The sequence below is a fragment of the Ovis canadensis genome, chromosome 2, assembly GCF_042477335.2.
Source record: "Ovis canadensis isolate MfBH-ARS-UI-01 breed Bighorn chromosome 2, ARS-UI_OviCan_v2, whole genome shotgun sequence".
Classification (NCBI taxonomy): domain Eukaryota; kingdom Metazoa; phylum Chordata; class Mammalia; order Artiodactyla; family Bovidae; genus Ovis; species Ovis canadensis.
In genome coordinates this window covers 249,004,451-249,017,307 of record NC_091246.1, presented here as the reverse complement: position 1 = coordinate 249,017,307, position 12,857 = coordinate 249,004,451, and the positions used below count along the sequence as shown (strand labels likewise).

Here is a 12,857-nt window from a genome sequence, read left to right as displayed (position 1 = left end):
GTACATGTAATAAATTTTATTGATGAAAATGATTACTCCCTCCTCCCAAATTCACCAAGTATATTAAAAAAAAAAGAAAGAGGGGTGCTCCAATAAAAAGAGACTAAAGCACCCTCAGAATGATCAATGAACAAATGAATACTGACTGCCACTCCACCCAACCAAAAATGAATTTCATTACCTACCCAGTTCCCTGAGGTAGGAAAAATGCTCCAGGGAAAGGAACAGAACAAGAATCCTGAACCAATTAACAGATCAAGAATTTGTCTTAAAGTTCTCCACTCTCTCAAGAAGAGCCTGTCCTGTCCCTAACTGTGCCTGCTTCCAGGAGCTCCTGTGAGACTGAGAACTCTCACTAAGATTCCTTTCCTATGTCCAGTCACTCCCATGCATAGAACCCATTTCCCAGACTCACCCTCTGGTTGCCCCATTGCCCCACCTTCCAGAGAACCCTGCTCCAACGAGTCCACAGCTACCAACTAGGGCCCAAGACCATGAGGTCCTCTGGCCTGCTCAAGCATCTTCTGTTTCATTAGTGCCCTCCACTTCCTTATTCAGCACCACCAATAAAACACTGGCACACAGAATCCAGACAGGCTAGGAAAAGGAACTAGCTGTCAGTCACTCCCTCAACCAAAAAGTGGCTTCCTCGAAAGAGAAACTTAGTGAAATGAAAATAACCAGGTTTAAAATCTAGTTCTGCCATCTGCTACGTGTATGAACTTAGAGAAGTTATTTAACCTCTGAAAGCTCACTTGTTTGTGGTGTAAATAACAACACTTACCTCACAGGGTTGGTGTAAATATGAAGGGAGATAATGCCTGGCTTATAGTAAGTGTTCAGTAAATGGTAGACTGGCTGATAGACTGAATGAGAAAGCATGTGAGGTGCTTAGCACAGCACCTGGTTCAGAACAGAGCATTGACGAACACCTCCCCCTCTCGCAATGGAGGAGAAACTGCAGAGACTGCAGAAACCTCCCTCTCGCCCCAGGGCGGCTGAGCACACTTACCATTTAGGGGACTGAAGTGTCCTGTCAATGCTTCTGGCTGCTCCCCTGATGCTTGCTGTCGTGGACACGGTCACGCACTATATTGCAGTGGCAGCTGCCTCTTGACCTGGAGAGAATATAAATAGAAGGGTAGAGATAGGTAAAATGTGAATTACACAAGACTGGGCTGAGCCTGTCTCCCTCCTCAGGGAAGAGGGGGCATCTGGCTCCGGAAACTTCCCCTTTCCCTTTCCTATCAGATGGCATAGTCCCGAGACTACACTGTCATTCCTGAAATTAACAGACCTATACATTCCCCAGTGGCCTAAACATTCATACGGCAGCTTACATCCAGAAGGGATCTCAGAAGTCTAGTTCAATGCCCTCATTTTAAGGAAGGAAACTAAACTTGGAAAGGGTGAGTCACACAACTGCTTAGGGCTGAAGCTGGGATTCCACTAAAAATCAGACGTTCTGGAATATGGGCAAGGGAAAAAACCCAAACATCTGTGGAATATCCACCACACCCTGGACAGTAGGTTTTATGTTTTACACCAGACAATTCCACAATAACGCCACCCCCTTATAGACAAAGAATCTAAATTCCAACAAGACAAGTGACTTGTCCAGCATCTTAGCTGTGAGTGACAGAGACTTTAAATCCAAGACTGTCCAATTACAAAAGTCATGTCACCATGCTGACTCTCACTGGGGTACCTTCCAGACTTGGTTCTCAAAACAGCCCTGAACCAGCCAATATCAATTAGAACAAAAACAGAGCCTCCTGAACTTTCCTGGTGGCTCAGTGGTTAAGAATCTGCCTGCCAATGCGGGGGACACGGGTTTGATCCCTGCTCTGGGAAGATCCCACATGCCTCGGGGCCAGTAAGCCCATACGCAGCAACTACTGAGCCTGCGCACTGAACCACTGATGCCCATGTGTCCTCGGGCCCATGCTCCACAAAGAGGAGCCACTGCAAGGAGAAGGCTGGGCACCAAAACTAGCGAGCAGCCCCTGCTCACAACTAGAGGAAGTCCGTGCAGCAGCCAAGACTCAGGGCAGCCAAATAGAAAAGAAAATAGAATTTAAAAAATAGAGCCTCCCCAGTTTTGTAACAAACCTTCTATAAGAGAGCTGAAAAGCCTGCTAACCCACTCAGTCTCACCCCAGCTCTAGAGAAGAGTAAATGAAGGTGGAAGACCTGGGTTAAACATCTGTCTCTCCCAGTCTTAAGGAAGAATGGGAAGATGGCTTCTAAGCCAGTGGCAAGCTTAGAGGCTTCCGTACCTGGTCCTGCACCCATGGCACCCCCTTCCATCACAGCTCCCATCCCTCCCTTGCACACCCCGCAGACCACCCTGTGACCTCCCTGCAAGGTTGTCTGGTCCCCTTTAATCCAATTTCCACACCTCCATTACCAACCCCATAACACATTCACATATACAGAATCTGCCTGTACCTCCATCCTCCTGGGGAGAAAGGCTAGAATAAAGATGGAGAAGTAATAAAATGATAGCTTTTCCCAAATGACCTTTAAAAAGATGGGGGTTGAAGCCTCAAGCCAGTAAGACCTAAGAGAGAATTACTGATAAGCAATGAACACAGCTAGAAAAGAAGTAGAAAAAGGACCTGTACTAAGCACCTGAGGGATGGCTTGGGCGAGCGGGCTTCAAAAAAAGAAATCAGTCGAAGCAGATTAAGTGTGGTTGCTGTTCCAACAGCAGCACTGGCCCACAGACCTTCTGTCCTGCCCCCTCCACCCCCTTTTATACACATACGCATCCCTTCCTTTGCATAGGCTAGAACCTTTCCTACATAAAAATTCTAAACTCCAAGAAATGGCCCCATCAATCTGGTCTGCCACGACCAAGGCCTCTGCAGCCCTGACAGTGACAGCGGCGCCTCTACTGAAGCTGCTGCCCCCACCTCCAGGCAAACCTGCTGGCGGGCTGGTGAAGCCCAGGAGCCCGTCTCTTCCAAACAGGAAAGAGCACCCTGCCAAAAATCAAACAAACAGGAACTCCAGATGATCCTCATTTGTTTCCCACTGACACAGGGTCTCTCCGTACTTCTAAGGGCAAATGATTTCTTTCCTTTGCTCCTGAATGCCACTTACTTCTCGCATCCTCGGTGTACTGGTCCTCTGTCCCCAGAAACAAAGGATAACTGTAAACATCCTCCAACTCTTCAGCGCTGCCTCTTCAGAGCCTTTCCGCCCTGACAGATCTCGCCACGCTGCTTCCCTGAGGCATTTCTTCTGGTGCTAGTGGTGGTGGTTCTGCGTGCATGTGCTATTTGTCTAGGAAAAGAGATAAAAGGACCCTTACAGATCACGGGGAGTCCAACTGCCTCATCTTCCAGAGACGAAACAGAGTCCCAGCAAAGGAGAAGAAACTGGCCCAAGGTAGCAAAGCTGGCTGAAGTGAACACATTGAGTCCACCTGAGATGATTAACAAGACACAGGAAGGACATGCATCAGTCCATCCTCATTTGACTGCTGAATGTAAAAGTTCTCTTACTCTTTGGGCTCAGACCTAGGTTGCGGTGACATGACTAAAGGCAGCAAGGTCAGAATCGTGGGTAAGCACAGGACCCATTACAGTATTAATAACCCCGTCAGGAGACCGGCGAAGCTGGCATGAGCCAGCGCGCCAAGCACACTTGCTCCTTCTGTGGCAAAACCAAGATGCAGAGCCGGTCTGCGGGCCACTCGCCCTGCGCTTCTGCGTGAGAGTGTAGCTGGCGCTGTGGTGCGCGGACCTGCAGCGCTCCTTCCGCTGTCACAGTAAAGCCAGCATCAGAAGACTGAGGGGCTGAAGGACCAGGAGGAGCACCACCATTTGAAATGGTGCTAACCTAGAATACATGAGTTAATTCACGTAACAGCAAAACTCTCTTAAATGTGTATCACCTCTGTTCCCAAAACACTTTAATAATGGCTAAAAATGCTAGTGGGGAGTTCTGCCTCCAGTACACTCCTGTCATGGACAAACAACCAAATGCTCTGAATAAAATATAAAAAGAAATGACTATCTGAAGTGCATAATGGCTAGCAGCAGAATTTAGAGAGTTGAAAACTGGAAGAAAGGACTGGCAGGGTATGAATTCTCCGTTTTTGGAGCTCTGACTTGAGGGTTGTCCAGCTGAGGTTCCAATTAAAAATCAACCCAAGGCTTTCTGCTCACTGGAACCGGAGGACAGGGAGACCAGGGCAGCTGCAGACAATAAGAAGAAGACAGCCAGAGATGGAGCGCCCGGGTTCTGCGTGATGCTCTGCCCAGCCTCCAGCTGACCCCTGAACCACAACTTCACAGGGTAGAATCCAAGGACAAAAGGACCGGACTGAGATGTGGCCTGCCACCTGCCACACGTGAGACAGAACGTGCAACTGAAGTCTGAGCAAGGCACCTGCCCGCTGAAATAGACACAGCAACGGAAACCAGCCTCTGTAACGTTACATTCACACGCAATGTCAAGGACACAATCCCAAATTACATGAAGAACTAAAAGAAGTAAGCCCCTTTGCAAGAGGGAAACAACAACAAACCCACAGAGGGCAACACGAAGATGTCCCAGATGCTGGGATTATCAGACAAGGATATTAAAGCAGCTACTGTAACAGCTATTAAAAGCAGAGAAATGGACGGTGGTGGGGGAGGGGGGCCGGGGAGGGGGGTGGACATTTTAGAACAGAAATGCAGGTTCTGAAATTTTAAAGTTCTCTGAATGAGTGGGCTTAAGAAGAGAATGGAGATCACACAGAAGACTCAATGGAACTTGTAGATCAAGAGAAATTATTCAAACTGAAATAACTGGGTCATCCACAGTCTCTAGAAAATTCATCCTCAGGCCTTTCACCTAAGAATATGCAGTGATTATTTTCTGTTACCAGACAAGCAGGTATCAGAGAGAACCAGAATGACTAAGGATCACAGAGAAACCACTACCTGCAATTCTTTTGGACCAGGTTACCCCCATCTACTAATTAACCTCTTGCGGCCTTTCAAACATAAGCGAAGAAGAAAGTATAAATGTGAAAAATGAGAAGGCAGGGGAAAAATGTAAACCTGAGACAACCATACTATTCAACCAGACTATTCAAAGTCCTAAGATTCGAATCTAATGCTCCACCGTCTGTACTGAGAAGCCAGGACATAGTCAGGTTTTCCCCTATAACTGCTGACGTGGCATTCTCAGGATTATTAGTGAAAAGAGTCAGGAGGGATTTTAACCTTTCTCTGCCCTGTGCGGTCTCTTCAACAAAAATCCAACCTAGGAAACAGGCTACTAGCAGGATGGGGTGGGACCAACCAGACGGTGGTCTGGAGCTGAAGAGAGCAACTTGGTGATGGCCAACCTCGTGCCACCAGCGGCCAGCACCCCACACGTAGGTCAGCGCGTTGGAGTTCAGCTGCAAGACTTGTCCGTTTCCGTAAGCCCCGCCTTTCTACCTAGGCCACCAGCCCGCAGGCAAGAGAATCCAGTACAAGTGCTCTGTCTTCAAGAGCTGCGATTAAGTCTTAAATTGTGTTAATAACAGAGATTTCAACACTTATCTCTGACGGAGGATAATGTCTGCTCAAATTATCTCTGCTCGAATAATGTCTTTCCTTTTCTGCTCCTCCCAGGATAACTTATTACTCCTGAAACTCTTAAGATGAGAAGAAGATACTGTCTTATCCTCCATATGACAGATGAGCAAACAGACTGAGAGCCATGTGACCCTTTTAGGAAACCTTTTAGGAAACAGAGACAGGACTGGTATCTAGTAATCCCACCTCTGAGCTACAGGGTTTTTCTTCACTTCACTAAAGAAGCTTTGCCCAACAAAGGGTTAAAAACACAGACTGGAATTGAAAAGAAAGGGCTTAGGCTCTTAAGAACTTATTACTAACAAACAACTGGGCAGACTAGCTTGCGATTAGCATTTCTGTTTAAACGCAGGCCCTCCAGGATGCCACCTGGCTCTCTGCTTCCTTTCCTAACTATTAGGTTATAACTGAGACTAGGCCTCCTTGCAATTAGCCCATGTTTGTGGGGTTTAGCAACCGAACCACATGCCTGAAATTGTTGGTTAGTCACCTGCTTTAACAAAGTTGGCTGCTTCAGAAGAACATGCTGGCTGCCTTTAACCTCTAGAAGCCTATCATTAGGGCATCAAGGAGCCACAAGGATTGCATCAAGTAATGGCAAATGGGCTTCCCTGGTGGCTCAGGGGTAAAGAGCCTGCCTGCCAATGCAGGAGATGCAGGTTTGATCCCTGGTCGGGAAGATCCCCTGGAGAAGGAAATGGCAACCCGCACCAGTATTTTCGCCTGAGAAACCCCATGGACTGAAGGAGCCTGACGGACTACAGTCCATGGGGTCACAAAGAGTTGGACGTGACCGAGCACCTAAACAACAACAATGGTGGATGCACTTAAACAGCGAGTCGCAGAAATTACCCCAAGAAGACAGGAACCGAAGTGCTTCTGTAACCTAATTTTCACCGTCACCCTATCAGGAAAATACCATCACGCTGATTTTGTAAATGAGAGGAAATTAAAGGTTCAAAGTCATGGAGCTAATAAGTGGTAACTGATAAGTGGAGTCTCACCTAGCTATTTCTGTCCCAAAATTGGCTTTCTCCTCTCCATTATAACTCTCTAAGCAATCAGCTCTCAGATCTCACCCAAAGAAAAGTCAGTCCTGATCCACAGTCCAAACGTCACAAACCTTCATGAGGTTGATGGTTAGTTTGTTCATTCACTCAAATATTGGCTGACAATGCATTAGGCTCTGGGGCAGGCACTGGGAATAAAACAGTGAGTAGAAACAGATTGTCTTCAAGGCATTTACTGTTTAATACGATACTTTTCTAAGCGCTGACTGCTCTCTGCAACCCCATGGACTGCAGCTCGCCAGGCTCCTCTGTCCATGGGGTTCTTCAGACAAGAATACTGGAATGGGTTTCCATGCCCTCCTCCAGAGGATCTTCTCAACCCAGGGATCAAGCTCGCGTCTCTTATGACTCCTGCTGTACCTACCCCTAGCGCCACCTGGGAGGCCCAGAAAGTTCCTCCTTTCCACACTGGGAGTCAAACCCGGGCCGCCTGGGTGAAAACCAGGAATCCTAACTGCTAGACCATGTGGGAGAGGACTAAAGAATCATATAAAATACAAAATACATGAAAATGCCATTAATAGAAAGTGACCCGCTGGCGTAGGTCTATGAAAGCTCCAACCAGGGTGAGAACGTTCCAAGTAGAAGCAGAAGCACAGTTGAGCTAGCGGAACTAAAGTAAGTCTATGAAACCAAAGAAGGGAGAGACATTAAACACAAGAGACGCGATGAGGCGGGAGACATTTGGAGAGAGGCATACCATGTAAGCCCCTGGAGCCCAAATTACGGGTTTGCGTCTTTATCAAAATAGTTTAAGTCAACTAAGTGTTAAAAAGAGATAACTTTTGAAATGTACACATTTCAAGATCACTTTGCCTTCAGTATGAACAACAGATGAAGGAGGTAAAGATGGTGCCAAGAGATCAGAAAGGAGGCGGGTCCCGGGGTCCAGAAGCAGCAGGAACAGGGCGCATGACATGATGCCCCCGCGAACACACGATGCACCAGGCCCTGTCCGGGGCCATTATATGAACTGACTTAATCCTCACAGCAACTCTGTGAGACAGACACTATTATCAGTACTAAATAGATGTACCGTTAAGAAACTTAACGGGATTACATCCCTCCCGGTTAGTCCTGCGCATTCCCCTCTTCATATTCAACCAGTAAAACTTCAGTCCTTGTTAAACCAAACTAACCGCCTCTCCAGGCCCACACCAAGGCATCTGAATTATAAACTAACGTGTATCTCTAGAGAAAACATCACCGTATTGACTGATGAGATTTTAAATTGATCGCCACAAGTTTCCAACAATGTTCTCTCAACGCTGTCAGCAATCCTGCTACATTTCTCTTAGTAGGGTCACTTTTCTACTCCCCAAAATGATTCACACCTTTTTTCCCTCCCGATAAACCTCCAGCCCCCAGCAGCTAATAACCCTGTCCCCAAGAGGCAACACCCAGTAGTATCCAGTTTACTGTGTTCTTTATCTGATATGCATGTATCCTTGCTGAAATGGAACTTTTGTTAAATAACAAGTTGACATCAAGGTGGCTCCCCAGTCAAATCTGAAACAGTATCAAAACCAAGAAGCAACAGTCAGACCATCATTTCCCTAACTTCAAATCTACCGACACACCAGCATTCTGCTTCCCCTACTGCGAAAATGAAGAGTCTCCACTGGTATATAAAGTACAACCTTTCATACCTACTATGGCTCTGGTTTCCTCTTAGCTTCATATACAGTTATCCCCACTCCCTCTTACATCATTGTTTGCTCTCTTTAAAGATTCAGGTCCAGCAGCATACAAATATGCTCAAGAAATTGGCCACTTGAAGTTTGACCCACAAATTTGGCACTGGCTCACAAACTGTTACCAGTATGATACTGTTCAGTCGTTCAGTCACGTCCACCTCTTTGCGACCCCATGGATGCAGCACACCAAGCATCACCATCTCCAGAACTTGCTCAAACTCATGTCCATTGAGTCAGTGATGCCATCCAATCATCCTGTCCTCTGTCGTCCCCTTCTCCTCCTGCCTTCAGTCTTTCCCAGCATCAGGGTCTTTTCCAATGAGTCGGCTCTCTGTATCAGGTGGCCAAAGTACTGGAGTTTCAGCTTCAACATCAGTCCCTCTAATAAATATTCAGGATTGATTTCCTTTAGGATTGACAACTTTGACCTCCTTGCAGTCCAAGGGATGGACTCTCCAATACCACAGTTGAAAAACACTGATTCTTTCGCACTCAGCCTTCTTTATGGTCCAACTCTCACATCCATACATGACTACTGGAATAACCATTTGACTATTTCTGTACCACTATAGGTACAGCAATTGAGAGGAAGTATGTAGACATTTGTGTGGCAACATGACACTGCTGTGACATCCAAGCACATGATCAGTGGACTTCTCAAATGGTAGACCAGTAAGGATACTGGTGAACTCAAATAGTGAGTCATGTGTGAAGTGAGCTATGCACAGACCATACATAGTACTCCCATACATGGGCTTCCCTGGAGCCTCAGATGGTAGAGTCCGCCCACAATGCAGAAGACCTGGGTTTGATCCCTGGGTTGGGAAGATCCCCTGAAGAAGGAAATAGCAACTCACTCCCAGTATTCTTGCCTGGAGAATCCCCTGGACAGAGGAGCCTGGCGGGCTACAGTCCATGGGGTCGCAAAGAGTCAGACACGACCAAGCGACTAGCACTTTTACCTCACACTTTCAGATCCAAGGCCACATTTGAGAAGCAAGATTCTAGGACTTCTCATCTTAAAAAAACAAGACCAAAAAAGAAAAAGAATAAACTCTCTCGAGCTCACTTCCTCCGCCACTCCAGCTCCAATGTCTCTTCTCTTGAAAGGCTGTCTACACTCTGTTCCTCCTCTCTCCTCCTCTCAGTTCACTCCAACCAGTCCTCTACCCTCAGCACCCCAGAACTGTCCATAAGGGTCAAAGGCCTCCGTGTTGCCAAATTCTAGACCATCTCTTTGACCTCTAAATAGCATTAACACAAATAACCACTCTTTCTCCATCAAAAAACACTTTCTTCCTTAATTCCAGGATATCATACTTTCCTGAGCTTCTTCCTACTCCACTGGCTCCCTGTTATTCATTTTTGATGGCTGCTCCTCTACTCGACAAGGGCCAGTCCTGAGCCGCCTTATCTGGAACCTCGTTTCTCTGGGTAACCTCATCCAGTCCCAGCACTTTTGAAGCACAATGGCTGCAAAAGTTTTCCCCAGCAGTGACCACCCCCCAAACTCCAGCAGCATATCCAACAAGCCACCTGACATCCCTACCCAGACATCTAGTCAACATCAAAGCCATGCAGTCTCATATATTTTTTAAATTTACTGAAAACTTTTATATTTGGAATTAGCCAGCTGAACGCAGTTTAGATGATCCCAATTTGTTGGCAACAGCCAAAGCATCCTAGTCAGAAGCCAATCAAATGCCTTCCCTCAGGTTGGGCCTGATCAGGGTGTTGACCTTAGTCTCATCAGGGTCCTAGAGCTTCTCACAGCCTGTTTAGTTTGGTGCTTGCTGGTCCCGACATCCTCAGTGAACACCAGGGTGCTGCTGTCCTCTATTTTCTTCACGGCTGATGGGGGGGGGGGGGGGGGCAGGGGGGGAGCGGAATTTGATGATGGCGTAGTGAGTGGTCAAGTTTGTTTCTCCAAGGGCCGGCTCTTCCAAGGATATTTGGGCTGCCTCCTTAGCTGCAGTGTTTTGGGCCACCGGAAGGTGGGCAACGTCTGGATCTTCTATTTTTTGTGGTTGTGGACGCCTTTCAACACTGTTTTCTTGGCCTTAAAAGCCTTTGCTTTGGCTTTGGAAGGGGCAGGGGCTTCCTTCTTCACCTTCAGTGCCATTTTTGTGAAAAACCTTCTTATACTCTTGTTGGTCTTTGCTGTCTACTCTTCTCTCCCCAACGCCATTCCTCTTTCCCCATCTCAGTTCACAGCCACACCATCCACCCAACTGTCCAGGCCAAACACCTGGAATCATCCTGGATTCTTCTTTCCCTCACATGCTGCATGCAAATGCACCAGCAAGTCCCATCAACTCTACTTTCAGGTTTTCTGGCCTCTGTCCCCCTGCCCTCTACACTCCAAATAAGCACTCTGGTCCAAACACCTAGACTCTCACCCTACCAACTACAATAGCCTTTCCTTAAGTCTCCCTGCTACCAGCTGTCCTCATTCACCACATAATGGTGAATTAAATTTCTAAAAATTTAATCAGATCAAGACTCTAATCGCTAATGGCTTTCCCTTTCACTTAGTATAATCCAAAGTCCTCATCACGGCCTACAAGACCCTACATGATCTGGCCCCTACTTCTCGGACCTCATCTCCCACCAGGTTCCCTCCTCACTTCCTGTTCCTTGCACACACATTGTTCATTGTCATCTTAGGGTCTCTGCACCGTTCCCTTTTCCCTTTATACAGCTGGCTCCTTTTGGTCACTAAAGAATCAGCTTAAATTTCACCACCTCTGTGAAGACTTGACCAGCTGATTTAAAGTAGCTCTCACCCTCTAACCTATCACTCTAGTTTATGCTCAGCTTAACACTCCACCCTATCTGACACTTTGTCTATTTGTTTATTGCTTGCCTCTTCCTCCCCACCCCTACCATCACCTTCGGTTAGCCCTTCATGGTATCCCCAAGGTCTGACAATAAAGAGATGAATCTTCAGCACAGGGAAGTGATCTAGGCTGGAGACATGCATTTATGAGTCATGTGTAAGGGGTGTGGCTACTGAAGTCAATGGGGCGGATGATATCACCGAGGGAGAGCGCCCACTACAAGGAGAGAGGAGGGCCTGGGAGAGCAGAGCACTTAACAGCTGAAGAATGGAGGATGCGCCTGCAAAAACAACGAGGAAGAACAGGAGCCAAGAGAAGAGAGGGCTTGTTTCCGGAAAAACTGGGTGGTCAACAGTGTCATCTTCACCAAGAAAATTAAAGACGGAAAGTGTCTGTTGAATTCAGCTTCATGGAGAACACTAGTGACCTGAGTAAGAGGCGTTGCACTGAAACGCTAAGAGCAGAAGCCAGACGGGGGCAGGCTGAGTGCGGGGAGTGAGGCAGCGAGTATAGACAGCTTTTTTCTTGAAAAGTTTGGCTATTTGGAAGCAAAGGTGATGGATTAGAGAGAATGTGGGGTTGAGGAAGAAGAGTTGTTCTGTTTCTGTTTAAAGAGTTGCTTTGTTTCTTGGGTCACTCATCCAAGCAGCACTGCGGCATTCACACGCTGCAAGCCACCCAGAAGTTTCACGCGCTCGCACCCAGCTCAGGACACCGCCTGCCTCAGACTGGTTCTGAAATGCCTAGAGTCGCTACAAGTTTTTGTTTACATGTACATCTCATCTCCCTCACCACAGTGCAAGATAAAAACGCCCTTCTATATTCTTTCACTAAGTGTTGTCAGGAACAGAATACTGGGCTTTCTTACCAAAAGGCCTGCGTTTTAAAGGCTTTCTGCTGCCATTTTAACTTCAAGGCACAACAGGGGAGAGGGGGGCATTATTTCTACCCCACCAAGAAGGCTCTTTCCATTTTATAGCCCCGAGAGCACTTCCCTTTGTCTTTCTTCCACACTCCCTCTCCACCCTGCCTGCTCCCCGGGCAACACACTATAATGGAAAGAGCACACGTAGTCTTAGGAGTTGGGAATCTGGGTTCCCACTATAATTCAGTCTCCTATCAGGTCAGGGGCTAAATCTCACGATCTCAGTTGTTTCCAAGTGGATACAGAAATGATAATATCCAAACTTCATGGAAGTGTTTGTTGTAAGAGTTATGTAAGTGCCTAAGCACACAGGCCTAGCATCAAATACATGCTACAAATGTTAATTCAATTTTTTTCTCATTACCATTCTGATTAAACCTCACATCCCCTGCCCAAGTTCATTTAGTCTCTCTTTTCCTCTATGTACACCAGGAAAAAGGGAAGAAGCTTGAGAAATTAACTTGCCCAGTTCCAACCTATAGAGTTTTAAAGCAGTGCTAAAAAAAGGCGGATGGGTGGGGCTGGAGGTGTAACCAAGCAACACCTCAAAGGGCAGGGAGGATTCCTGAGTGAGAAGAAACAGGTCAGGCTCCCTGCCAGGGTCTCCCATGACCCCCTCCAAGCTCCTTCTTGCAGTTGAGGCTGTGTCTCTGTATCATGCTCTTTTAGTAAGTCATGCCTGCCAACAAGTGTCAAGCCAATGTCTTCAGTATTAAAAATAAACAAAACACTCATACAGA

The 12,857-nt window shown here is 46.9% G+C and overlaps 1 protein-coding gene across 9 annotated transcripts in view; it reads right to left on the bottom strand.

Moving 5' to 3' along the window:
- LUZP1 (leucine zipper protein 1) overlaps window positions 1-12,857 on the bottom strand; it is a 101,835-nt gene that overhangs the window by 29,680 nt on the left and 59,298 nt on the right. For 6 of the 9 annotated variants that reach the window (XM_069579072.1, XM_069579067.1, XM_069579066.1 and 3 more), the window contains exons 2-3: window positions 3,109-3,291; window positions 1,013-1,118 (exon numbers count right to left, since the gene is read on the bottom strand). The gene's annotated coding sequence lies outside the window, so the exon portion shown is untranslated. The remainder of the gene's footprint in view (window positions 1-1,012; window positions 1,119-3,108; window positions 3,292-12,857) is intronic. The other 3 variants (XM_069579071.1, XM_069579069.1, XM_069579073.1) reach the window with 1 other exon arrangement.